This window comes from Alosa pseudoharengus, unplaced genomic scaffold (assembly GCF_046254945.1).
Source record: "Alosa pseudoharengus isolate Yale_2024_CS ecotype anadromous, Long Island Sound unplaced genomic scaffold, YU_APseudo_1.1 YU_APseudo_1.1_scf_7, whole genome shotgun sequence".
NCBI classification, from domain to species: domain Eukaryota; kingdom Metazoa; phylum Chordata; class Actinopteri; order Clupeiformes; family Clupeidae; genus Alosa; species Alosa pseudoharengus.
In genome coordinates this window covers 14093364-14113308 of record NW_027468859.1, presented here as the reverse complement: position 1 = coordinate 14113308, position 19945 = coordinate 14093364, and the positions used below count along the sequence as shown (strand labels likewise).

General features: G+C 45.9%; 49 non-coding genes across 49 annotated transcripts; all 49 read right to left on the bottom strand.

The window, feature by feature from the left end:
• Positions 1–25: 25 nt before the first annotated feature.
• trnat-agu (transfer RNA threonine (anticodon AGU)) lies at positions 26–99 on the bottom strand. The gene has a single exon. It is a non-coding gene; the product is annotated as a tRNA-Thr (tRNA).
• A 305-nt stretch (positions 100–404) lies between these two features.
• trnat-agu (transfer RNA threonine (anticodon AGU)) lies at positions 405–478 on the bottom strand. The gene has a single exon. It is a non-coding gene; the product is annotated as a tRNA-Thr (tRNA).
• Positions 479–783: 305 nt separating this feature from the next.
• On the bottom strand, positions 784–856 carry trnat-agu (transfer RNA threonine (anticodon AGU)). Its single transcript has one exon. It is a non-coding gene; the product is annotated as a tRNA-Thr (tRNA).
• A 377-nt stretch (positions 857–1233) lies between these two features.
• On the bottom strand, positions 1234–1307 carry trnat-agu (transfer RNA threonine (anticodon AGU)). Its single transcript has one exon. It is a non-coding gene; the product is annotated as a tRNA-Thr (tRNA).
• A 305-nt stretch (positions 1308–1612) lies between these two features.
• On the bottom strand, positions 1613–1689 carry trnat-agu (transfer RNA threonine (anticodon AGU)). Its single transcript has one exon. It is a non-coding gene; the product is annotated as a tRNA-Thr (tRNA).
• A 377-nt stretch (positions 1690–2066) lies between these two features.
• On the bottom strand, positions 2067–2140 carry trnat-agu (transfer RNA threonine (anticodon AGU)). The gene has a single exon. It is a non-coding gene; the product is annotated as a tRNA-Thr (tRNA).
• Positions 2141–2445: 305 nt separating this feature from the next.
• On the bottom strand, positions 2446–2518 carry trnat-agu (transfer RNA threonine (anticodon AGU)). Its single transcript has one exon. It is a non-coding gene; the product is annotated as a tRNA-Thr (tRNA).
• A 377-nt stretch (positions 2519–2895) lies between these two features.
• trnat-agu (transfer RNA threonine (anticodon AGU)) lies at positions 2896–2969 on the bottom strand. The gene has a single exon. It is a non-coding gene; the product is annotated as a tRNA-Thr (tRNA).
• A 305-nt stretch (positions 2970–3274) lies between these two features.
• trnat-agu (transfer RNA threonine (anticodon AGU)) lies at positions 3275–3348 on the bottom strand. Its single transcript has one exon. It is a non-coding gene; the product is annotated as a tRNA-Thr (tRNA).
• Positions 3349–3653: 305 nt separating this feature from the next.
• trnat-agu (transfer RNA threonine (anticodon AGU)) lies at positions 3654–3727 on the bottom strand. Its single transcript has one exon. It is a non-coding gene; the product is annotated as a tRNA-Thr (tRNA).
• A 377-nt stretch (positions 3728–4104) lies between these two features.
• On the bottom strand, positions 4105–4177 carry trnat-agu (transfer RNA threonine (anticodon AGU)). Its single transcript has one exon. It is a non-coding gene; the product is annotated as a tRNA-Thr (tRNA).
• A 377-nt stretch (positions 4178–4554) lies between these two features.
• On the bottom strand, positions 4555–4628 carry trnat-agu (transfer RNA threonine (anticodon AGU)). The gene has a single exon. It is a non-coding gene; the product is annotated as a tRNA-Thr (tRNA).
• A 305-nt stretch (positions 4629–4933) lies between these two features.
• Positions 4934–5006, bottom strand: trnat-agu (transfer RNA threonine (anticodon AGU)). Its single transcript has one exon. It is a non-coding gene; the product is annotated as a tRNA-Thr (tRNA).
• A 377-nt stretch (positions 5007–5383) lies between these two features.
• trnat-agu (transfer RNA threonine (anticodon AGU)) lies at positions 5384–5457 on the bottom strand. The gene has a single exon. It is a non-coding gene; the product is annotated as a tRNA-Thr (tRNA).
• A 305-nt stretch (positions 5458–5762) lies between these two features.
• trnat-agu (transfer RNA threonine (anticodon AGU)) lies at positions 5763–5835 on the bottom strand. The gene has a single exon. It is a non-coding gene; the product is annotated as a tRNA-Thr (tRNA).
• A 377-nt stretch (positions 5836–6212) lies between these two features.
• Positions 6213–6285, bottom strand: trnat-agu (transfer RNA threonine (anticodon AGU)). The gene has a single exon. It is a non-coding gene; the product is annotated as a tRNA-Thr (tRNA).
• A 377-nt stretch (positions 6286–6662) lies between these two features.
• On the bottom strand, positions 6663–6736 carry trnat-agu (transfer RNA threonine (anticodon AGU)). The gene has a single exon. It is a non-coding gene; the product is annotated as a tRNA-Thr (tRNA).
• A 305-nt stretch (positions 6737–7041) lies between these two features.
• trnat-agu (transfer RNA threonine (anticodon AGU)) lies at positions 7042–7114 on the bottom strand. Its single transcript has one exon. It is a non-coding gene; the product is annotated as a tRNA-Thr (tRNA).
• A 377-nt stretch (positions 7115–7491) lies between these two features.
• trnat-agu (transfer RNA threonine (anticodon AGU)) lies at positions 7492–7565 on the bottom strand. The gene has a single exon. It is a non-coding gene; the product is annotated as a tRNA-Thr (tRNA).
• Positions 7566–7870: 305 nt separating this feature from the next.
• Positions 7871–7943, bottom strand: trnat-agu (transfer RNA threonine (anticodon AGU)). The gene has a single exon. It is a non-coding gene; the product is annotated as a tRNA-Thr (tRNA).
• A 377-nt stretch (positions 7944–8320) lies between these two features.
• On the bottom strand, positions 8321–8394 carry trnat-agu (transfer RNA threonine (anticodon AGU)). Its single transcript has one exon. It is a non-coding gene; the product is annotated as a tRNA-Thr (tRNA).
• Positions 8395–8699: 305 nt separating this feature from the next.
• On the bottom strand, positions 8700–8773 carry trnat-agu (transfer RNA threonine (anticodon AGU)). The gene has a single exon. It is a non-coding gene; the product is annotated as a tRNA-Thr (tRNA).
• Positions 8774–9078: 305 nt separating this feature from the next.
• On the bottom strand, positions 9079–9152 carry trnat-agu (transfer RNA threonine (anticodon AGU)). Its single transcript has one exon. It is a non-coding gene; the product is annotated as a tRNA-Thr (tRNA).
• Positions 9153–9529: 377 nt separating this feature from the next.
• Positions 9530–9603, bottom strand: trnat-agu (transfer RNA threonine (anticodon AGU)). Its single transcript has one exon. It is a non-coding gene; the product is annotated as a tRNA-Thr (tRNA).
• Positions 9604–9908: 305 nt separating this feature from the next.
• Positions 9909–9982, bottom strand: trnat-agu (transfer RNA threonine (anticodon AGU)). The gene has a single exon. It is a non-coding gene; the product is annotated as a tRNA-Thr (tRNA).
• A 305-nt stretch (positions 9983–10287) lies between these two features.
• On the bottom strand, positions 10288–10360 carry trnat-agu (transfer RNA threonine (anticodon AGU)). The gene has a single exon. It is a non-coding gene; the product is annotated as a tRNA-Thr (tRNA).
• A 377-nt stretch (positions 10361–10737) lies between these two features.
• On the bottom strand, positions 10738–10811 carry trnat-agu (transfer RNA threonine (anticodon AGU)). Its single transcript has one exon. It is a non-coding gene; the product is annotated as a tRNA-Thr (tRNA).
• Positions 10812–11116: 305 nt separating this feature from the next.
• On the bottom strand, positions 11117–11190 carry trnat-agu (transfer RNA threonine (anticodon AGU)). Its single transcript has one exon. It is a non-coding gene; the product is annotated as a tRNA-Thr (tRNA).
• Positions 11191–11567: 377 nt separating this feature from the next.
• Positions 11568–11645, bottom strand: trnat-agu (transfer RNA threonine (anticodon AGU)). Its single transcript has one exon. It is a non-coding gene; the product is annotated as a tRNA-Thr (tRNA).
• A 377-nt stretch (positions 11646–12022) lies between these two features.
• On the bottom strand, positions 12023–12096 carry trnat-agu (transfer RNA threonine (anticodon AGU)). The gene has a single exon. It is a non-coding gene; the product is annotated as a tRNA-Thr (tRNA).
• A 305-nt stretch (positions 12097–12401) lies between these two features.
• Positions 12402–12475, bottom strand: trnat-agu (transfer RNA threonine (anticodon AGU)). The gene has a single exon. It is a non-coding gene; the product is annotated as a tRNA-Thr (tRNA).
• Positions 12476–12780: 305 nt separating this feature from the next.
• On the bottom strand, positions 12781–12854 carry trnat-agu (transfer RNA threonine (anticodon AGU)). The gene has a single exon. It is a non-coding gene; the product is annotated as a tRNA-Thr (tRNA).
• Positions 12855–13231: 377 nt separating this feature from the next.
• trnat-agu (transfer RNA threonine (anticodon AGU)) lies at positions 13232–13305 on the bottom strand. The gene has a single exon. It is a non-coding gene; the product is annotated as a tRNA-Thr (tRNA).
• Positions 13306–13610: 305 nt separating this feature from the next.
• trnat-agu (transfer RNA threonine (anticodon AGU)) lies at positions 13611–13684 on the bottom strand. The gene has a single exon. It is a non-coding gene; the product is annotated as a tRNA-Thr (tRNA).
• A 377-nt stretch (positions 13685–14061) lies between these two features.
• On the bottom strand, positions 14062–14135 carry trnat-agu (transfer RNA threonine (anticodon AGU)). Its single transcript has one exon. It is a non-coding gene; the product is annotated as a tRNA-Thr (tRNA).
• Positions 14136–14440: 305 nt separating this feature from the next.
• Positions 14441–14514, bottom strand: trnat-agu (transfer RNA threonine (anticodon AGU)). The gene has a single exon. It is a non-coding gene; the product is annotated as a tRNA-Thr (tRNA).
• Positions 14515–14891: 377 nt separating this feature from the next.
• Positions 14892–14965, bottom strand: trnat-agu (transfer RNA threonine (anticodon AGU)). Its single transcript has one exon. It is a non-coding gene; the product is annotated as a tRNA-Thr (tRNA).
• Positions 14966–15270: 305 nt separating this feature from the next.
• On the bottom strand, positions 15271–15344 carry trnat-agu (transfer RNA threonine (anticodon AGU)). The gene has a single exon. It is a non-coding gene; the product is annotated as a tRNA-Thr (tRNA).
• A 377-nt stretch (positions 15345–15721) lies between these two features.
• On the bottom strand, positions 15722–15795 carry trnat-agu (transfer RNA threonine (anticodon AGU)). Its single transcript has one exon. It is a non-coding gene; the product is annotated as a tRNA-Thr (tRNA).
• A 377-nt stretch (positions 15796–16172) lies between these two features.
• trnat-agu (transfer RNA threonine (anticodon AGU)) lies at positions 16173–16246 on the bottom strand. The gene has a single exon. It is a non-coding gene; the product is annotated as a tRNA-Thr (tRNA).
• A 305-nt stretch (positions 16247–16551) lies between these two features.
• Positions 16552–16625, bottom strand: trnat-agu (transfer RNA threonine (anticodon AGU)). The gene has a single exon. It is a non-coding gene; the product is annotated as a tRNA-Thr (tRNA).
• Positions 16626–17002: 377 nt separating this feature from the next.
• Positions 17003–17076, bottom strand: trnat-agu (transfer RNA threonine (anticodon AGU)). The gene has a single exon. It is a non-coding gene; the product is annotated as a tRNA-Thr (tRNA).
• A 305-nt stretch (positions 17077–17381) lies between these two features.
• trnat-agu (transfer RNA threonine (anticodon AGU)) lies at positions 17382–17455 on the bottom strand. Its single transcript has one exon. It is a non-coding gene; the product is annotated as a tRNA-Thr (tRNA).
• A 377-nt stretch (positions 17456–17832) lies between these two features.
• On the bottom strand, positions 17833–17906 carry trnat-agu (transfer RNA threonine (anticodon AGU)). The gene has a single exon. It is a non-coding gene; the product is annotated as a tRNA-Thr (tRNA).
• A 305-nt stretch (positions 17907–18211) lies between these two features.
• Positions 18212–18285, bottom strand: trnat-agu (transfer RNA threonine (anticodon AGU)). The gene has a single exon. It is a non-coding gene; the product is annotated as a tRNA-Thr (tRNA).
• Positions 18286–18662: 377 nt separating this feature from the next.
• Positions 18663–18736, bottom strand: trnat-agu (transfer RNA threonine (anticodon AGU)). Its single transcript has one exon. It is a non-coding gene; the product is annotated as a tRNA-Thr (tRNA).
• Positions 18737–19041: 305 nt separating this feature from the next.
• Positions 19042–19115, bottom strand: trnat-agu (transfer RNA threonine (anticodon AGU)). The gene has a single exon. It is a non-coding gene; the product is annotated as a tRNA-Thr (tRNA).
• A 305-nt stretch (positions 19116–19420) lies between these two features.
• On the bottom strand, positions 19421–19494 carry trnat-agu (transfer RNA threonine (anticodon AGU)). The gene has a single exon. It is a non-coding gene; the product is annotated as a tRNA-Thr (tRNA).
• A 377-nt stretch (positions 19495–19871) lies between these two features.
• trnat-agu (transfer RNA threonine (anticodon AGU)) lies at positions 19872–19945 on the bottom strand. Its single transcript has one exon. It is a non-coding gene; the product is annotated as a tRNA-Thr (tRNA).

Sequence of the window (19945 nt, the reverse complement as noted above, 5' to 3'; positions counted from 1 at the left end):
AGGATGGTCCATTTTGTCCAACATAAGGCACTGCTGGGATTCGAACCCAGGATCTCCTGTTTACTAGACAGGCGCTTTAACCAACTAAGCCACAGCGCCACTGACATGCATTTGAGCGGAAGCTCACTGAGCTGGACGAGCTTGAAACTTCTTAGCATGTGTAAATCTCAAATTTACAAGCTAGGCTACCTCATTCACTGAGTCATCCTCAGTGAATGAGGTCAAGTCTGGTTTGTGAGCACGCGTGTGCAGTCTAGTTATGTCATTGTCAACAGAAAATCCTAGCGGTGAATAAAGAGGTGAGAATGTTTTGCGTACATTTTCTCAAGCGGTACGGATGCAACTTCCAAGAGTTTGTGTTTGACGTCATCCTCCTTTTAGGATGGTCCATTTTGTCCAACATAAGGCACTGCTGGGATTCGAACCCAGGATCTCCTGTTTACTAGACAGGCGCTTTAACCAACTAAGCCACAGCGCCACTGACATGCATTTGAGCGGAACCTCACTGAGCTGGACGAGCTTGAAACTTCTTAGCATGTGTAAATCTCAAATTTACAAGCTAGGCTACCTCATTCACTGAGTCATCCTCAGTGAATCAGGTCAAGTCTGGTTTGTGAGCACGCGTGTGCAGTCTAGTTATGTCATTGTCAACAGAAAATCCTAGCGGTGAATAAAGAGGTGAGAATGTTTTGCGTACATTTTCTCAAGCGGTACGGATGCAACTTCCAAGAGTTTGTGTTTGACGTCATCCTCCTTTTAGGATGGTCCATTTTGTCCAACATAAGGCACTGCTGGGATTCGAACCCAGGATCTCCTGTTTACTAGACAGGCGCTTTAACCAATTAAGCCACATGCCACTGACATGCATTTGAGCGGAAGCTCACTGAGCTGGACGAGCTTGAAACGTCTTGACGTGTAAATCTCAAATTTTTAACTTAGGCTACCTCCTTCACTGAGTCATCTTCATAGGTCACAGGGGACGAGACGTTTAGGAGGGTGTAGGTTAAAGGCAGAGGTGTGCGTGTACTACGTGTTTAAGCAGCTTTGCGTTGGTTTGTGATTGTGTGCGTGCTGTCACGGTATTTCATTGTCTAAATAAAATGCTGGCGGAAGATAGAGAGGTGTTAGTGTTTTGCATACTTTTTTTCAAACGGTACGGATGCAACTTTCAACACGCAAGAGGTTGCGTTTGGCATCATCCTCCTTTTCGGATGGTGCATCTTGTCCAACATAAGGCACTGCTGGGATTTGAACCCAGGATCTCCTGTTTACTAGACAGGCGCTTTAACCAACTAAGCCACAGCGCCACTGACATGCATTTGAGCGGAAGCTCACTGAGCTGGACGAGCTTGAAACTTCTTAGCATGTGTAAATCTCAAATTTACAAGCTAGGCTACCTCATTCACTGAGTCATCCTCAGTGAATCAGGTCACGTCTGGTTTGTGAGCACGCGTGTGCAGTCTAGTTATGTCATTGTCAACAGAAAATCCTAGCGGTGAATAAAGAGGTGAGAATGTTTTGCGTACATTTTCTCAAGTGGTACGGATGCAACTTCCAAGAGTTTGTGTTTGACGTCATCCTCCTTTTAGGATGGTCCATTTTGTCCAACATAAGGCACTGCTGGGATTCGAACCCAGGATCGATCTCCTGTTTACTAGACAGGCGCTTTAACCAACTAAGCCACATGCCACTGACATGCATTTGAGCGGAAGCTCACTGAGCTGGACGAGCTTGAAACGTCTTAACGTGTAAATCTCAAATTTTTACCCTAGGCTACCTCCTTCACTGAGTCATCTTCATAGGTCACAGGGGACGAGACGTTTAGGAGGGTGTAGGTTAAAGGCAGAGGTGTGCGTGTACTACGTGTTTAAGCAGCTTTGCGTTGGTTTGTGAGTGTGTGCGTGCTGTCACGGTATTTCATTGTCTAAATAAAATGCTGGCGGAAGATAGAGAGGTGTTAGTGTTTTGCATACTTTTTTTCAAACGGTACGGATGCAACTTTCAACACGCAAGAGGTTGCGTTTGGCATCATCCTCCTTTTCGGATGGTCCATCTTGTCTAACATAAGGCACTGCTGGGATTCGAACCCAGGATCTCCTGTTTACTAGACAGGCGCTTTAACCAACTAAGCCACAGCGCCACTGACATGCATTTGAGCGGAAGCTCACTGAGCTGGACGAGCTTGAAACTTCTTAGCATGTGTAAATTTCAAATTTACAAGCTAGGCTACCTCATTCACTGAGTCATCCTCAGTGAATCAGGTCAAGTCTGGTTTGTGAGCACGCGTGTGCAGTCTAGTTATGTCATTGTCAACATAAAATCCTAGCGGTGAATAAAGAGGTGAGAATGTTTTGCGTACATTTTCTCAAGCGGTACGGATGCAACTTCCAATAGTTTGTGTTTGACGTCATCCTCCTTTTAGGATGGTCCATTTTGTCCAACATAAGGCACTGCTGGGATTCGAACCCAGGATCTCCTGTTTACTAGACAGGCGCTTTAACCAATTAAGCCACATGCCACTGACATGCATTTGAGCGGAAGCTCACTGAGCTGGACGAGCTTGAAACGTCTTGACGTGTAAATCTCAAATTTTTACCCTAGGCTACCTCCTTCACTGAGTCATCTTCATAGGTCACAGGGGACGAGACGTTTAGGAGGGTGTAGGTTAAAGGCAGAGGTGTGCGTGTACTACGTGTTTAAGCAGCTTTGCGTTGGTTTGTGATTGTGTGCGTGCTGTCACGGTATTTCATTGTCTAAATAAAATGCTGGCGGAAGATAGAGAGGTGTTAGTGTTTTGCATACTTTTTTTCAAACGGTACGGATGCAACTTTCAACACGCAAGAGGTTGCGTTTGGCATCATCCTCCTTTTCGGATGGTGCATCTTGTCCAACATAAGGCACTGCTGGGATTCGAACCCAGGATCTCCTGTTTACTAGACAGGCGCTTTAACCAACTAAGCCACAGCGCCACTGACTTGCATTTGAGCGGAAGCTCACTGAGCTGGACGAGCTTGAAACTTCTTAGCATGTGTAAATCTCAAATTTACAAGCTAGGCTACCTCATTCACTGAGTCATCCTCAGTGAATCAGGTCACGTCTGGTTTGTGAGCACGCGTGTGCAGTCTAGTTATGTCATTGTCAACAGAAAATCCTAGCGGTGAATAAAGAGGTGAGAATGTTTTGCGTACATTTTCTCAAGCGGTACGGATGCAACTTCCAAGAGTTTGTGTTTGACGTCATCCTCCTTTTAGGATGGTCCATTTTGTCCAACATAAGGCACTGCTGGGATTCGAACCCAGGATCTCCTGTTTACTAGACAGGCGCTTTAACCAACTAAGCCACAGCGCCACTGACATGCATTTGAGCGGAAGCTCACTGAGCTGGACGAGCTTGAAACTTCTTAGCATGTGTAAATCTCAAATTTACAAGCTAGGCTACCTCATTCACTGAGTCATCCTCAGTGAATGAGGTCAAGTCTGGTTTGTGAGCACGCGTGTGCAGTCTAGTTATGTCATTGTCAACAGAAAATCCTAGCGGTGAATAAAGAGGTGAGAATGTTTTGCGTACATTTTCTCAAGCGGTACGGATGCAACTTCCAAGAGTTTGTGTTTGACGTCATCCTCCTTTTAGGATGGTCCATTTTGTCCAACATAAGGCACTGCTGGGATTCGAACCCAGGATCTCCTGTTTACTAGACAGGCGCTTTAACCAACTAAGCCACAGCGCCACTGACATGCATTTGAGCGGAAGCTCACTGAGCTGGACGAGCTTGAAACGTCTTAACGTGTACATCTCAAATTTTTACCCTAGGCTACCTCCTTCACTGAGTCATCTTCATAGGTCACAGGGGACGAGACGTTTAGGAGGGTGTAGGTTAAAGGCAGAGGTGTGCGTGTACTACGTGTTTAAGCAGCTTTGCGTTGGTTTGTGAGTGTGTGCGTGCTGTCACGGTATTTCATTGTCTAAATAAAATGCTGGCGGAAGATAGAGAGGTGTTAGTGTTTTGCATACTTTTTTTCAAACGGTACGGATGCAACTTTCAACACGCAAGAGGTTGCGTTTGGCATCATCCTCCTTTTCGGATGGTCCATCTTGTCCAACATAAGGCACTGCTGGGATTCGAACCCAGGATCTCCTGTTTACTAGACAGGCGCTTTAACCAATTAAGCCACATGCCACTGACATGCATTTGAGCGGAAGCTCACTGAGCTGGACGAGCTTGAAACGTCTTGACGTGTAAATCTCAAATTTTTACCCTAGGCTACCTCCTTCACTGAGTCATCTTCATAGGTCACAGGGGACGAGACGTTTAGGAGGGTGTAGGTTAAAGGCAGAGGTGTGCGTGTACTACGTGTTTAAGCAGCTTTGCGTTGGTTTGTGATTGTGTGCGTGCTGTCACGGTATTTCATTGTCTAAATAAAATGCTGGCGGAAGATAGAGAGGTGTTAGTGTTTTGCATACTTTTTTTCAAACGGTACGGATGCAACTTTCAACACGCAAGAGGTTGCGTTTGGCATCATCCTCCTTTTCGGATGGTGCATCTTGTCCAACATAAGGCACTGCTGGGATTCGAACCCAGGATCTCCTGTTTACTAGACAGGCGCTTTAACCAACTAAGCCACAGCGCCACTGACATGCATTTGAGCGGAAGCTCACTGAGCTGGACGAGCTTGAAACTTCTTAGCATGTGTAAATCTCAAATTTACAAGCTAGGCTACCTCATTCACTGAGTCATCCTCAGTGAATCAGGTCACGTCTGGTTTGTGAGCACGCGTGTGCAGTCTAGTTATGTCATTGTCAACAGAAAATCCTAGCGGTGAATAAAGAGGTGAGAATGTTTTGCGTACATTTTCTCAAGTGGTACGGATGCAACTTCCAAGAGTTTGTGTTTGACGTCATCCTCCTTTTAGGATGGTCCATTTTGTCCAACATAAGGCACTGCTGGGATTCGAACCCAGGATCTCCTGTTTACTAGACAGGCGCTTTAACCAACTAAGCCACATGCCACTGACATGCATTTGAGCGGAAGCTCACTGAGCTGGACGAGCTTGAAACGTCTTAACGTGTAAATCTCAAATTTTTACCCTAGGCTACCTCCTTCACTGAGTCATCTTCATAGGTCACAGGGGACGAGACGTTTAGGAGGGTGTAGGTTAAAGGCAGAGGTGTGCGTGTACTACGTGTTTAAGCAGCTTTGCGTTGGTTTGTGAGTGTGTGCGTGCTGTCACGGTATTTCATTGTCTAAATAAAATGCTGGCGAAAGATAGAGAGGTGTTAGTGTTTTGCATACTTTTTTTCAAACGGTACGGATGCAACTTTCAACACGCAAGAGGTTGCGTTTGGCATCATCCTCCTTTTCGGATGGTCCATCTTGTCTAACATAAGGCACTGCTGGGATTCGAACCCAGGATCTCCTGTTTACTAGACAGGCGCTTTAACCAACTAAGCCACAGCGCCACTGACATGCATTTGAGCGGAAGCTCACTGAGCTGGACGAGCTTGAAACTTCTTAGCATGTGTAAATTTCAAATTTACAAGCTAGGCTACCTCATTCACTGAGTCATCCTCAGTGAATCAGGTCAAGTCTGGTTTGTGAGCACGCGTGTGCAGTCTAGTTATGTCATTGTCAACATAAAATCCTAGCGGTGAATAAAGAGGTGAGAATGTTTTGCGTACATTTTCTCAAGCGGTACGGATGCAACTTCCAATAGTTTGTGTTTGACGTCATCCTCCTTTTAGGATGGTCCATTTTGTCCAACATAAGGCACTGCTGGGATTCGAACCCAGGATCTCCTGTTTACTAGACAGGCGCTTTAACCAATTAAGCCACATGCCACTGACATGCATTTGAGCGGAAGCTCACTGAGCTGGACGAGCTTGAAACGTCTTGACGTGTAAATCTCAAATTTTTACCCTAGGCTACCTCCTTCACTGAGTCATCTTCATAGGTCACAGGGGACGAGACGTTTAGGAGGGTGTAGGTTAAAGGCAGAGGTGTGCGTGTACTACGTGTTTAAGCAGCTTTGCGTTGGTTTGTGATTGTGTGCGTGCTGTCACGGTATTTCATTGTCTAAATAAAATGCTGGCGGAAGATAGAGAGGTGTTAGTGTTTTGCATACTTTTTTTCAAACGGTACGGATGCAACTTTCAACACGCAAGAGGTTGCGTTTGGCATCATCCTCCTTTTCGGATGGTCCATCTTGTCCAACATAAGGCACTGCTGGGATTCGAACCCAGGATCTCCTGTTTACTAGACAGGCGCTTTAACCAATTAAGCCACATGCCACTGACATGCATTTGAGCGGAAGCTCACTGAGCTGGACGAGCTTGAAACGTCTTGACGTGTAAATCTCAAATTTTTACCCTAGGCTACCTCCTTCACTGAGTCATCTTCATAGGTCACAGGGGACGAGACGTTTAGGAGGGTGTAGGTTAAAGGCAGAGGTGTGCGTGTACTACGTGTTTAAGCAGCTTTGCGTTGGTTTGTGATTGTGTGCGTGCTGTCACGGTATTTCATTGTCTAAATAAAATGCTGGCGGAAGATAGAGAGGTGTTAGTGTTTTGCATACTTTTTTTCAAACGGTACGGATGCAACTTTCAACACGCAAGAGGTTGCGTTTGGCATCATCCTCCTTTTCGGATGGTGCATCTTGTCCAACATAAGGCACTGCTGGGATTCGAACCCAGGATCTCCTGTTTACTAGACAGGCGCTTTAACCAACTAAGCCACAGCGCCACTGACATGCATTTGAGCGGAAGCTCACTGAGCTGGACGAGCTTGAAACTTCTTAGCATGTGTAAATCTCAAATTTACAAGCTAGGCTACCTCATTCACTGAGTCATCCTCAGTGAATCAGGTCACGTCTGGTTTGTGAGCACGCGTGTGCAGTCTAGTTATGTCATTGTCAACAGAAAATCCTAGCGGTGAATAAAGAGGTGAGAATGTTTTGCGTACATTTTCTCAAGTGGTACGGATGCAACTTCCAAGAGTTTGTGTTTGACGTCATCCTCCTTTTAGGATGGTCCATTTTGTCCAACATAAGGCACTGCTGGGATTCGAACCCAGGATCTCCTGTTTACTAGACAGGCGCTTTAACCAACTAAGCCACATGCCACTGACATGCATTTGAGCGGAAGCTCACTGAGCTGGACGAGCTTGAAACGTCTTAACGTGTAAATCTCAAATTTTTACCCTAGGCTACCTCCTTCACTGAGTCATCTTCATAGGTCACAGGGGACGAGACGTTTAGGAGGGTGTAGGTTAAAGGCAGAGGTGTGCGTGTACTACGTGTTTAAGCAGCTTTGCGTTGGTTTGTGAGTGTGTGCGTGCTGTCACGGTATTTCATTGTCTAAATAAAATGCTGGCGGAAGATAGAGAGGTGTTAGTGTTTTGCATACTTTTTTTCAAACGGTACGGATGCAACTTTCAACACGCAAGAGGTTGCGTTTGGCATCATCCTCCTTTTCGGATGGTCCATCTTGTCTAACATAAGGCACTGCTGGGATTCGAACCCAGGATCTCCTGTTTACTAGACAGGCGCTTTAACCAACTAAGCCACAGCGCCACTGACATGCATTTGAGCGGAAGCTCACTGAGCTGGACGAGCTTGAAACTTCTTAGCATGTGTAAATTTCAAATTTACAAGCTAGGCTACCTCATTCACTGAGTCATCCTCAGTGAATCAGGTCAAGTCTGGTTTGTGAGCACGCGTGTGCAGTCTAGTTATGTCATTGTCAACATAAAATCCTAGCGGTGAATAAAGAGGTGAGAATGTTTTGCGTACATTTTCTCAAGCGGTACGGATGCAACTTCCAATAGTTTGTGTTTGACGTCATCCTCCTTTTAGGATGGTCCATTTTGTCCAACATAAGGCACTGCTGGGATTCGAACCCAGGATCTCCTGTTTACTAGACAGGCGCTTTAACCAATTAAGCCACATGCCACTGACATGCATTTGAGCGGAAGCTCACTGAGCTGGACGAGCTTGAAACGTCTTGACGTGTAAATCTCAAATTTTTACCCTAGGCTACCTCCTTCACTGAGTCATCTTCATAGGTCACAGGGGACGAGACGTTTAGGAGGGTGTAGGTTAAAGGCAGAGGTGTGCGTGTACTACGTGTTTAAGCAGCTTTGAGTTGGTTTGTGATTGTGTGCGTGCTGTCACGGTATTTCATTGTCTAAATAAAATGCTGGCGGAAGATAGAGAGGTGTTAGTGTTTTGCATACTTTTTTTCAAACGGTACGGATGCAACTTTCAACACGCAAGAGGTTGCGTTTGGCATCATCCTCCTTTTCGGATGGTGCATCTTGTCCAACATAAGGCACTGCTGGGATTCGAACCCAGGATCTCCTGTTTACTAGACAGGCGCTTTAACCAACTAAGCCACAGCGCCACTGACATGCATTTGAGCGGAAGCTCACTGAGCTGGACGAGCTTGAAACTTCTTAGCATGTGTAAATCTCAAATTTACAAGCTAGGCTACCTCATTCACTGAGTCATCCTCAGTGAATCAGGTCATGTCTGGTTTGTGAGCACGCGTGTGCAGTCTAGTTATGTCATTGTCAACAGAAAATCCTAGCGGTGCATAAAGAGGTGAGAATGTTTTGCGTACATTTTCTCAAGCGGTACGGATGCAACTTCCAAGAGTTTGTGTTTGACGTCATCCTCCTTTTAGGATGGTCCATTTTGTCCAACATAAGGCACTGCTGGGATTCGAAGCCAGGATCTCCTGTTTACTAGACAGGCGCTTTAACCAACTAAGCCACAGCGCCACTGACATGCATTTGAGCGGAAGCTCACTGAGCTGGACGAGCTTGAAACTTCTTAGCATGTGTAAATTTCAAATTTACAAGCTAGGCTACCTCATTCACTGAGTCATCCTCAGTGAATCAGGTCAAGTCTGGTTTGTGAGCACGCGTGTGCAGTCTAGTTATGTCATTGTCAACATAAAATCCTAGCGGTGAATAAAGAGGTGGGAATGTTTTGCGTACATTTTCTCAAGCGGTACGGATGCAACTTCCAAGAGTTTGTGTTTGACGTCATCCTCCTTTTAGGATGGTCCATTTTGTCCAACATAAGGCACTGCTGGGATTCGAAGCCAGGATCTCCTGTTTACTAGACAGGCGCTTTAACCAACTAAGCCACAGCGCCACTGACATGCATTTGAGCGGAAGCTCACTGAGCTGGACGAGCTTGAAACGTCTTAACGTGTAAATCTCAAATTTTTACCCTAGGCTACCTCCTTCACTGAGTCATCTTCATAGGTCACAGGGGACGAGACGTTTAGGAGGGTGTAGGTTAAAGGCAGAGGTGTGCGTGTACTACGTGTTTAAGCAGCTTTGCGTTGGTTTGTGAGTGTGTGCGTGCTGTCACGGTATTTCATTGTCTAAATAAAATGCTGGCGGAAGATAGAGAGGTGTTAGTGTTTTGCATACTTTTTTTCAAACGGTACGGATGCAACTTTCAACACGCAAGAGGTTGCGTTTGGCATCATCCTCCTTTTCGGATGGTCCATCTTGTCCAACATAAGGCACTGCTGGGTGTCGAACCCAGGATCTCCTGTTTACTAGACAGGCGCTTTAACCAACTAAGCCACAGCGCCACTGACATGCATTTGAGCGGAAGCTGACTGAGCTGGACGAGCTTGAAACTTCTTAGCATGTGTAAATCTCAAATTTACAAGCTAGGCTACCTCATTCACTGAGTCATCCTCAGTGAATCAGGTCACGTCTGGTTTGTGAGCACGCGTGTGCAGTCTAGTTATGTCATTGTCAACATAAAATCCTAGCGGTGAATAAAGAGGTGAGAATGTTTTGCGTACATTTTCTCAAGCGGTACGGATGCAACTTCCAAGAGTTTGTGTTTGACGTCATCCTCCTTTTAGGATGGTCCATTTTGTCCAACATAAGGCACTGCTGGGATTCGAACCCAGGATCTCCTGTTTACTAGACAGGCGCTTTAACCAACTAAGCCACAGCGCCACTGACATGCATTTGAGCGGAAGCTCACTGAGCTGGACGAGCTTGAAACTTCTTAGCATGTGTAAATTTCAAATTTACAAGCTGGGCTACCTCATTCACTGAGTCATCCTCAGTGAATCAGGTCAAGTCTGGTTTGTGAGCACGCGTGTGCAGTCTAGTTATGTCATTGTCAACATAAAATCCTAGCGGTGAATAAAGAGGTGAGAATGTTTTGCGTACATTTTCTCAAGCGGTACGGATGCAACTTCCAAGAGTTTGTGTTTGACGTCATCCTCCTTTTAGGATGGTCCATTTTGTCCAACATAAGGCACTGCTGGGATTCAAACCCAGGATCTCCTGTTTACTAGACAGGCGCTTTAACCAATTAAGCCACATGCCACTGACATGCATTTGAGCGGAAGCTCACTGAGCTGGACGAGCTTGAAACGTCTTGACGTGTAAATCTCAAATTTTTACCCTAGGCTACCTCCTTCACTGAGTCATCTTCATAGGTCACAGGGGACGAGACGTTTAGGAGGGTGTAGGTTAAAGGCAGAGGTGTGCGTGTACTACGTGTTTAAGCAGCTTTGCGTTGGTTTGTGATTGTGTGCGTGCTGTCACGGTATTTCATTGTCTAAATAAAATGCTGGCGGAAGATAGAGAGGTGTTAGTGTTTTGCATACTTTTTTTCAAACGGTACGGATGCAACTTTCAACACGCAAGAGGTTGCGTTTGGCATCATCCTCCTTTTCGGATGGTCCATCTTGTCCAACATAAGGCACTGCTGGGATTCGAACCCAGGATCTCCTGTTTACTAGACAGGCGCTTTAACCAACTAAGCCACAGCGCCACTGACATGCATTTGAGCGGAAGCTGACTGAGCTGGACGAGCTTGAAACTTCTTAGCATGTGTAAATCTCAAATTTACAAGCTAGGCTACCTCATTCACTGAGTCATCCTCAGTGAATCAGGTCACGTCTGGTTTGTGAGCACGCGTGTGCAGTCTAGTTATGTCATTGTCAACATAAAATCCTAGCGGTGAATAAAGAGGTGAGAATGTTTTGCGTACATTTTCTCAAGCGGTACGGATGCAACTTCCAAGAGTTTGTGTTTGACGTCATCCTCCTTTTAGGATGGTCCATTTTGTCCAACATAAGGCACTGCTGGGATTCGAACCCAGGATCTCCTGTTTACTAGACAGGCGCTTTAACCAACTAAGCCACAGCGCCACTGACATGCATTTGAGCGGAAGCTCACTGAGCTGGACGAGCTTGAAACGTCTTAACGTGTAAATCTCAAATTTTTACCCTAGGCTACCTCCTTCACTGAGTCATCTTCATAGGTCACAGGGGACGAGACGTTTAGGAGGGTGTAGGTTAAAGGCAGAGGTGTGCGTGTACTAAGTGTTTAAGCAGCTTTGCGTTGGTTTGTGAGTGTGTGCGTGCTGTCACGGTATTTCATTGTCTAAATAAAATGCTGGCGGAAGATAGAGAGGTGTTAGTGTTTTGCATACTTTTTTTCAAACGGTACGGATGCAACTTTCAACACGCAAGAGGTTGCGTTTGGCATCATCCTCCTTTTCGGATGGTCCATCTTGTCCAACATAAGGCACTGCTGGGATTCGAACCCAGGATCGATCTCCTGTTTACTAGACAGGCGCTTTAACCAACTAAGCCACAGCGCCACTGACATGCATTTGAGCGGAAGCTCACTGAGCTGGACGAGCTTGAAACGTCTTAACGTGTAAATCTCAAATTTTTACCCTAGGCTACCTCCTTCACTGAGTCATCTTCATAGGTCACAGGGGACGAGACGTTTAGGAGGGTGTAGGTTAAAGGCAGAGGTGTGCGTGTACTACGTGTTTAAGCAGCTTTGCGTTGGTTTGTGAGTGTGTGCGTGCTGTCACGGTATTTCATTGTCTAAATAAAATGCTGGCGGAAGATAGAGAGGTGTTAGTGTTTTGCATACTTTTTTTCAAACGGTACGGATGCAACTTTCAACACGCAAGAGGTTGCGTTTGGCATCATCCTCCTTTTCGGATGGTGCATCTTGTCCAACATAAGGCACTGCTGGGATTCGAACCCAGGATCTCCTGTTTACTAGACAGGCGCTTTAACCAACTAAGCCACAGCGCCACTGACATGCATTTGAGCGGAAGCTCACTGAGCTGGACGAGCTTGAAACTTCTTAGCATGTGTAAATCTCAAATTTACAAGCTAGGCTACCTCATTCACTGAGTCATCCTCAGTGAATCAGGTCACGTCTGGTTTGTGAGCACGCGTGTGCAGTCTAGTTATGTCATTGTCAACAGAAAATCCTAGCGGTGCATAAAGAGGTGAGAATGTTTTGCGTACATTTTCTCAAGCGGTACGGATGCAACTTCCAAGAGTTTGTGTTTGACGTCATCCTCCTTTTAGGATGGTCCATTTTGTCCAACATAAGGCACTGCTGGGATTCGAACCCAGGATCTCCTGTTTACTAGACAGGCGCTTTAACCAACTAAGCCACAGCGCCACTGACATGCATTTGAGCGGAAGCTCACTGAGCTGGACGAGCTTGAAACTTCTTAGCATGTGTAAATTTCAAATTTACAAACTAGGCTACCTCATTCACTGAGTCATCCTCAGTGAATCAGGTCACGTCTGGTTTGTGAGCACGCGTGTGCAGTCTAGTTATGTCATTGTCAACAGAAAATCCTAGCGGTGCATAAAGAGGTGAGAATGTTTTGCGTACATTTTCTCAAGCGGTACGGATGCAACTTCCAAGAGTTTGTGTTTGACGTCATCCTCCTTTTAGGATGGTCCATTTTGTCCAACATAAGGCACTGCTGGGATTCGAACCCAGGATCTCCTGTTTACTAGACAGGCGCTTTAACCAACTAAGCCACAGCGCCACTGACATGCATTTGAGCGGAAGCTCACTGAGCTGGACGAGCTTGAAACGTCTTAACGTGTAAATCTCAAATTTTTACCCTAGGCTACCTCCTTCACTGAGTGATCTCCATAGGTCACAGGGGACGAGACGTTTAGGAGGGTGTAGGTTAAAGGCAGAGGTGTGCGTGTACTACGTGTTTAAGCAGCTTTGCGTTGGTTTGTGAGTGTGTGCGTGCTGTCACGGTATTTCATTGTCTAAATAAAATGCTGGCAGAAGATAGAGTGGTGTTAGTGTTTTGCATACTTTTTTTCAAACGGTACGGATGCAACTTTCAACACGCAAGAGGTTGCGTTTGGCATCATCCTCCTTTTCGGATGGTCCATCTTGTCCAACATAAGGCACTGCTGGGATTCGAACCTAGGATCTCCTGTTTACTAGACAGGCGCTTTAACCAACTAAGCCACAGCGCCACTGACATGCATTTGAGCGGAAGCTCACTGAGCTGGACGAGCTTGAAACTTCTTAGCATGTGTAAATTTCAAATTTACAAGCTAGGCTACCTCATTCACTGAGTCATCCTCAGTGAATCAGGTCAAGTCTGGTTTGTGAGCACGCGTGTGCAGTCTAGTTATGTCATTGTCAAGATAAAATCCTAGCGGTGAATAAAGAGGTGAGAATGTTTTGCGTACATTTTCTCAAGCGGTACGGATGCAACTTCCAAGAGTTTGTGTTTGACGTCATCCTCCTTTTAGGATGGTCCATTTTGTCCAACATAAGGCACTGCTGGGATTCGAAGCCAGGATCTCCTGTTTACTAGACAGGCGCTTTAACCAACTAAGCCACAGCGCCACTGACATGCATTTGAGCGGAAGCTCACTGAGCTGGACGAGCTTGAAACGTCTTAACGTGTAAATCTCAAATTTTTACCCTAGGCTACCTCCTTCACTGAGTCATCTTCATAGGTCACAGGGGACGAGACGTTTAGGAGGGTGTAGGTTAAAGGCAGAGGTGTGCGTGTACTACGTGTTTAAGCAGCTTTGCGTTGGTTTGTGAGTGTGTGCGTGCTGTCACGGTATTTCATTGTCTAAATAAAATGCTGGCAGAAGATAGAGTGGTGTTAGTGTTTTGCATACTTTTTTTCAAACGGTACGGATGCAACTTTCAACACGCAAGAGGTTGCGTTTGGCATCATCCTCCTTTTCGGATGGTCCATCTTGTCCAACATAAGGCACTGCTGGGATTCGAACCTAGGATCTCCTGTTTACTAGACAGGCGCTTTAACCAACTAAGCCACAGCGCCACTGACATGCATTTGAGCGGAAGCTCACTGAGCTGGACGAGCTTGAAACTTCTTAGCATGTGTAAATCTCAAATTTACAAGCTAGGCTACCTCATTCACTGAGTCATCCTCAGTGAATCAGGTCACGTCTGGTTTGTGAGCACGCATGTGCAGTCTAGTTATGTCATTGTCAACAGAAAATCCTAGCGGTGCATAAAGAGGTGAGAATGTTTTGCGTACATTTTCTCAAGCGGTACGGATGCAACTTCCAAGAGTTTGTGTTTGACGTCATCCTCCTTTTAGGATGGTCCATTTTGTCCAACATAAGGCACTGCTGGGATTCGAACCCAGGATCTCCTGTTTACTAGACAGGCGCTTTAACCAACTAAGCCACAGCGCCACTGACATGCATTTGAGCGGAAGCTCACTGAGCTGGACGAGCTTGAAACGTCTTAACGTGTAAATCTCAAATTTTTACCCTAGGCTACCTCCTTCACTGAGTCATCTTCATAGGTCACAGGGGACGAGACGTTTAGGAGGGTGTAGGTTAAAGGCAGAGGTGTGCGTGTACTACGTGTTTAAGCAGCTTTGCGTTGGTTTGTGAGTGTGTGCGTGCTGTCACGGTATTTCATTGTCTAAATAAAATGCTGGCGGAAGATAGAGAGGTGTTAGTGTTTTGCATACTTTTTTTCAAACGGTACGGATGCAACTTTCAACACGCAAGAGGTTGCGTTTGGCATCATCCTCCTTTTCGGATGGTGCATCTTGTCCAACATAAGGCACTGCTGGGATTCGAACCCAGGATCTCCTGTTTACTAGACAGGCGCTTTAACCAACTAAGCCACAGCGCCACTGACATGCATTTGAGCGGAAGCTCACTGAGCTGGACGAGCTTGAAACTTCTTAGCATGTGTAAATCTCAAATTTACAAGCTAGGCTACCTCATTCACTGAGTCATCCTCAGTGAATCAGGTCACGTCTGGTTTGTGAGCACGCATGTGCAGTCTAGTTATGTCATTGTCAACAGAAAATCCTAGCGGTGCATAAAGAGGTGAGAATGTTTTGCGTACATTTTCTCAAGCGGTACGGATGCAACTTCCAAGAGTTTGTGTTTGACGTCATCCTCCTTTTAGGATGGTCCATTTTGTCCAACATAAGGCACTGCTGGGATTCGAAGCCAGGATCTCCTGTTTACTAGACAGGCGCTTTAACCAACTAAGCCACAGCGCCACTGACATGCATTTGAGCGGAAGCTCACTGAGCTGGACGAGCTTGAAACGTCTTAACGTGTAAATCTCAAATTTTTACCCTAGGCTACCTCCTTCACTGAGTCATCTTCATAGGTCACAGGGGACGAGACGTTTAGGAGGGTGTAGGTTAAAGGCAGAGGTGTGCGTGTACTACGTGTTTAAGCAGCTTTGCGTTGGTTTGTGAGTGTGTGCGTGCTGTCACGGTATTTCATTGTCTAAATAAAATGCTGGCGGAAGATAGAGAGGTGTTAGTGTTTTGCATACTTTTTTTCAAACGGTACGGATGCAACTTTCAACACGCAAGAGGTTGCGTTTGGCATCATCCTCCTTTTCGGATGGTGCATCTTGTCCAACATAAGGCACTGCTGGGATTCGAAGCCAGGATCTCCTGTTTACTAGACAGGCGCTTTAACCAACTAAGCCACAGCGCCACTGACATGCATTTGAGCGGAAGCTCACTGAGCTGGACGAGCTTGAAACGTCTTAACGTGTAAATCTCAAATTTTTACCCTAGGCTACCTCCTTCACTGAGTCATCTTCATAGGTCACAGGGGACGAGACGTTTAGGAGGGTGTAGGTTAAAGGCAGAGGTGTGCGTGTACTACGTGTTTAAGCAGCTTTGCGTTGGTTTGTGAGTGTGTGCGTGCTGTCACGGTATTTCATTGTCTAAATAAAATGCTGGCAGAAGATAGAGTGGTGTTAGTGTTTTGCATACTTTTTTTCAAACGGTACGGATGCAACTTTCAACACGCAAGAGGTTGCGTTTGGCATCATCCTCCTTTTCGGATGGTCCATCTTGTCCAACATAAGGCACTGCTGGGATTCGAACCTAGGATCTCCTGTTTACTAGACAGGCGCTTTAACCAACTAAGCCACAGCGCCACTGACATGCATTTGAGCGGAAGCTCACTGAGCTGGACGAGCTTGAAACTTCTTAGCATGTGTAAATCTCAAATTTACAAGCTAGGCTACCTCATTCACTGAGTCATCCTCAGTGAATCAGGTCACGTCTGGTTTGTGAGCACGCATGTGCAGTCTAGTTATGTCATTGTCAACAGAAAATCCTAGCGGTGCATAAAGAGGTGAGAATGTTTTGCGTACATTTTCTCAAGCGGTACGGATGCAACTTCCAAGAGTTTGTGTTTGACGTCATCCTCCTTTTAGGATGGTCCATTTTGTCCAACATAAGGCACTGCTGGGATTCGAACCCAGGATCTCCTGTTTACTAGACAGGCGCTTTAACCAACTAAGCCACAGCGCCACTGACATGCATTTGAGCGGAAGCTCACTGAGCTGGACGAGCTTGAAACGTCTTAACGTGTAAATCTCAAATTTTTACCCTAGGCTACCTCCTTCACTGAGTCATCTTCATAGGTCACAGGGGACGAGACGTTTAGGAGGGTGTAGGTTAAAGGCAGAGGTGTGCGTGTACTACGTGTTTAAGCAGCTTTGCGTTGGTTTGTGAGTGTGTGCGTGCTGTCACGGTATTTCATTGTCTAAATAAAATGCTGGCGGAAGATAGAGAGGTGTTAGTGTTTTGCATACTTTTTTTCAAACGGTACGGATGCAACTTTCAACACGCAAGAGGTTGCGTTTGGCATCATCCTCCTTTTCGGATGGTGCATCTTGTCCAACATAAGGCACTGCTGGGATTCGAACCCAGGATCTCCTGTTTACTAGACAGGCGCTTTAACCAACTAAGCCACAGCGCCACTGACATGCATTTGAGCGGAAGCTCACTGAGCTGGACGAGATTGAAACTTCTTAGCATGTGTAAATCTCAAATTTACAAGCTAGGCTACCTCATTCACTGAGTCATCCTCAGTGAATCAGGTCACGTCTGGTTTGTGAGCACGCGTGTGCAGTCTAGTTATGTCATTGTCAACAGAAAATCCTAGCGGTGAATAAAGAGGTGAGAATGTTTTGCGTACATTTTCTCAAGCGGTACGGATGCAACTTCCAAGAGTTTGTGTTTGACGTCATCCTCCTTTTAGGATGGTCCATTTTGTCCAACATAAGGCTCTGCTGGGATTCGAACCCAGGATCTCCTGTTTACTAGACAGGCGCTTTAACCAACTAAGCCACAGCGCCACTGACATGCATTTGAGCGGAAGCTCACTGAGCTGGACGAGCTTGAAACGTCTTAACGTGTAAATCTCAAATTTTTACCCTAGGCTACCTCCTTCACTGAGTCATCTTCATAGGTCACAGGGGACGAGACGTTTAGGAGGGTGTAGGTTAAAGGCAGAGGTGTGCGTGTACTACGTGTTTAAGCAGCTTTGCGTTGGTTTGTGAGTGTGTGCGTGCTGTCACGGTATTTCATTGTCTAAATAAAATGCTGGCAGAAGATAGAGTGGTGTTAGTGTTTTGCATACTTTTTTTCAAACGGTACGGATGCAACTTTCAACACGCAAGAGGTTGCGTTTGGCATCATCCTCCTTTTCGGATGGTCCATCTTGTCCAACATAAGGCACTGCTGGGATTCGAACCTAGGATCTCCTGTTTACTAGACAGGCGCTTTAACCAACTAAGCCACAGCGCCACTGACATGCATTTGAGCGGAAGCTCACTGAGCTGGACGAGCTTGAAACTTCTTAGCATGTGTAAATCTCAAATTTACAAGCTAGGCTACCTCATTCACTGAGTCATCCTCAGTGAATCAGGTCACGTCTGGTTTGTGAGCACGCGTGTGCAGTCTAGTTATGTCATTGTCAACAGAAAATCCTAGCGGTGCATAAAGAGGTGAGAATGTTTTGCGTACATTTTCTCAAGCGGTACGGATGCAACTTCCAAGAGTTTGTGTTTGACGTCATCCTCCTTTTAGGATGGTCCATTTTGTCCAACATAAGGCACTGCTGGGATTCGAACCCAGGATCTCCTGTTTACTAGACAGGCGCTTTAACCAACTAAGCCACAGCGCCACTGACATGCATTTGAGCGGAAGCTCACTGAGCTGGACGAGCTTGAAACGTCTTAACGTGTAAATCTCAAATTTTTACCCTAGGCTACCTCCTTCACTGAGTCATCTTCATAGGTCACAGGGGACGAGACGTTTAGGAGGGTGTAGGTTAAAGGCAGAGGTGTGCGTGTACTACGTGTTTAAGCAGCTTTGCGTTGGTTTGTGAGTGTGTGCGTGCTGTCACGGTATTTCATTGTCTAAATAAAATGCTGGCGGAAGATAGAGAGGTGTTAGTGTTTTGCATACTTTTTTTCAAACGGTACGGATGCAACTTTCAACACGCAAGAGGTTGCGTTTGGCATCATCCTCCTTTTCGGATGGTCCATCTTGTCCAACATAAGGCACTGCTGGGATTCGAACCCAGGATCTCCTGTTTACTAAACAAGCGCTTTAACCAACTAAGCCACAGCGCCACTGACATGCGATTGAGCGGAAGCTCACTGAGCTGGACGAGCTTGAAACTTCTTAGCATGTGTAAATCTCAAATTTACAAGCTAGGCTACCTCATTCACTGAGTCATCCTCAGTGAATCAGGTCACGTCTGGTTTGTGAGCACGCGTGTGCAGTCTAGTTATGTCATTGTCAACAGAAAATCCTAGCGGTGCATAAAGAGGTGAGAATGTTTTGCGTACATTTTCTCAAGCGGTACGGATGCAACTTCCAAGAGTTTGTGTTTGACGTCATCCTCCTTTTAGGATGGTCCATTTTGTCCAACATAAGGCACTGCTGGGATTCGAAGCCAGGATCTCCTGTTTACTAGACAGGCGCTTTAACCAACTAAGCCACAGCGCCACTGACATGCATTTGAGCGGAAGCTCACTGAGCTGGACGAGCTTGAAACTTCTTAGCATGTGTAAATTTCAAATTTACAAGCTAGGCTACCTCATTCACTGAGTCATCCTCAGTGAATCAGGTCAAGTCTGGTTTGTGAGCACGCGTGTGCAGTCTAGTTATGTCATTGTCAACATAAAATCCTAGCGGTGAATAAAGAGGTGAGAATGTTTTGCGTACATTTTCTCAAGCGGTACGGATGCAACTTCCAAGAGTTTGTGTTTGACGTCATCCTCCTTTTAGGATGGTCCATTTTGTCCAACATAAGGCACTGCTGGGATTCGAAGCCAGGATCTCCTGTTTACTAGACAGGCGCTTTAACCAACTAAGCCACAGCGCCACTGACATGCATTTGAGCGGAAGCTCACTGAGCTGGACGAGCTTGAAACGTCTTAACGTGTAAATCTCAAATTTTTACCCTAGGCTACCTCCTTCACTGAGTCATCTTCATAGGTCACAGGGGACGAGACGTTTAGGAGGGTGTAGGTTAAAGGCAGAGGTGTGCGTGTACTACGTGTTTAAGCAGCTTTGCGTTGGTTTGTGAGTGTGTGCGTGCTGTCACGGTATTTCATTGTCTAAATAAAATGCTGGCAGAAGATAGAGTGGTGTTAGTGTTTTGCATACTTTTTTTCAAACGGTACGGATGCAACTTTCAACACGCAAGAGGTTGCGTTTGGCATCATCCTCCTTTTCGGATGGTCCATCTTGTCCAACATAAGGCACTGCTGGGATTCGAACCTAGGATCTCCTGTTTACTAGACAGGCGCTTTAACCAACTAAGCCACAGCGCC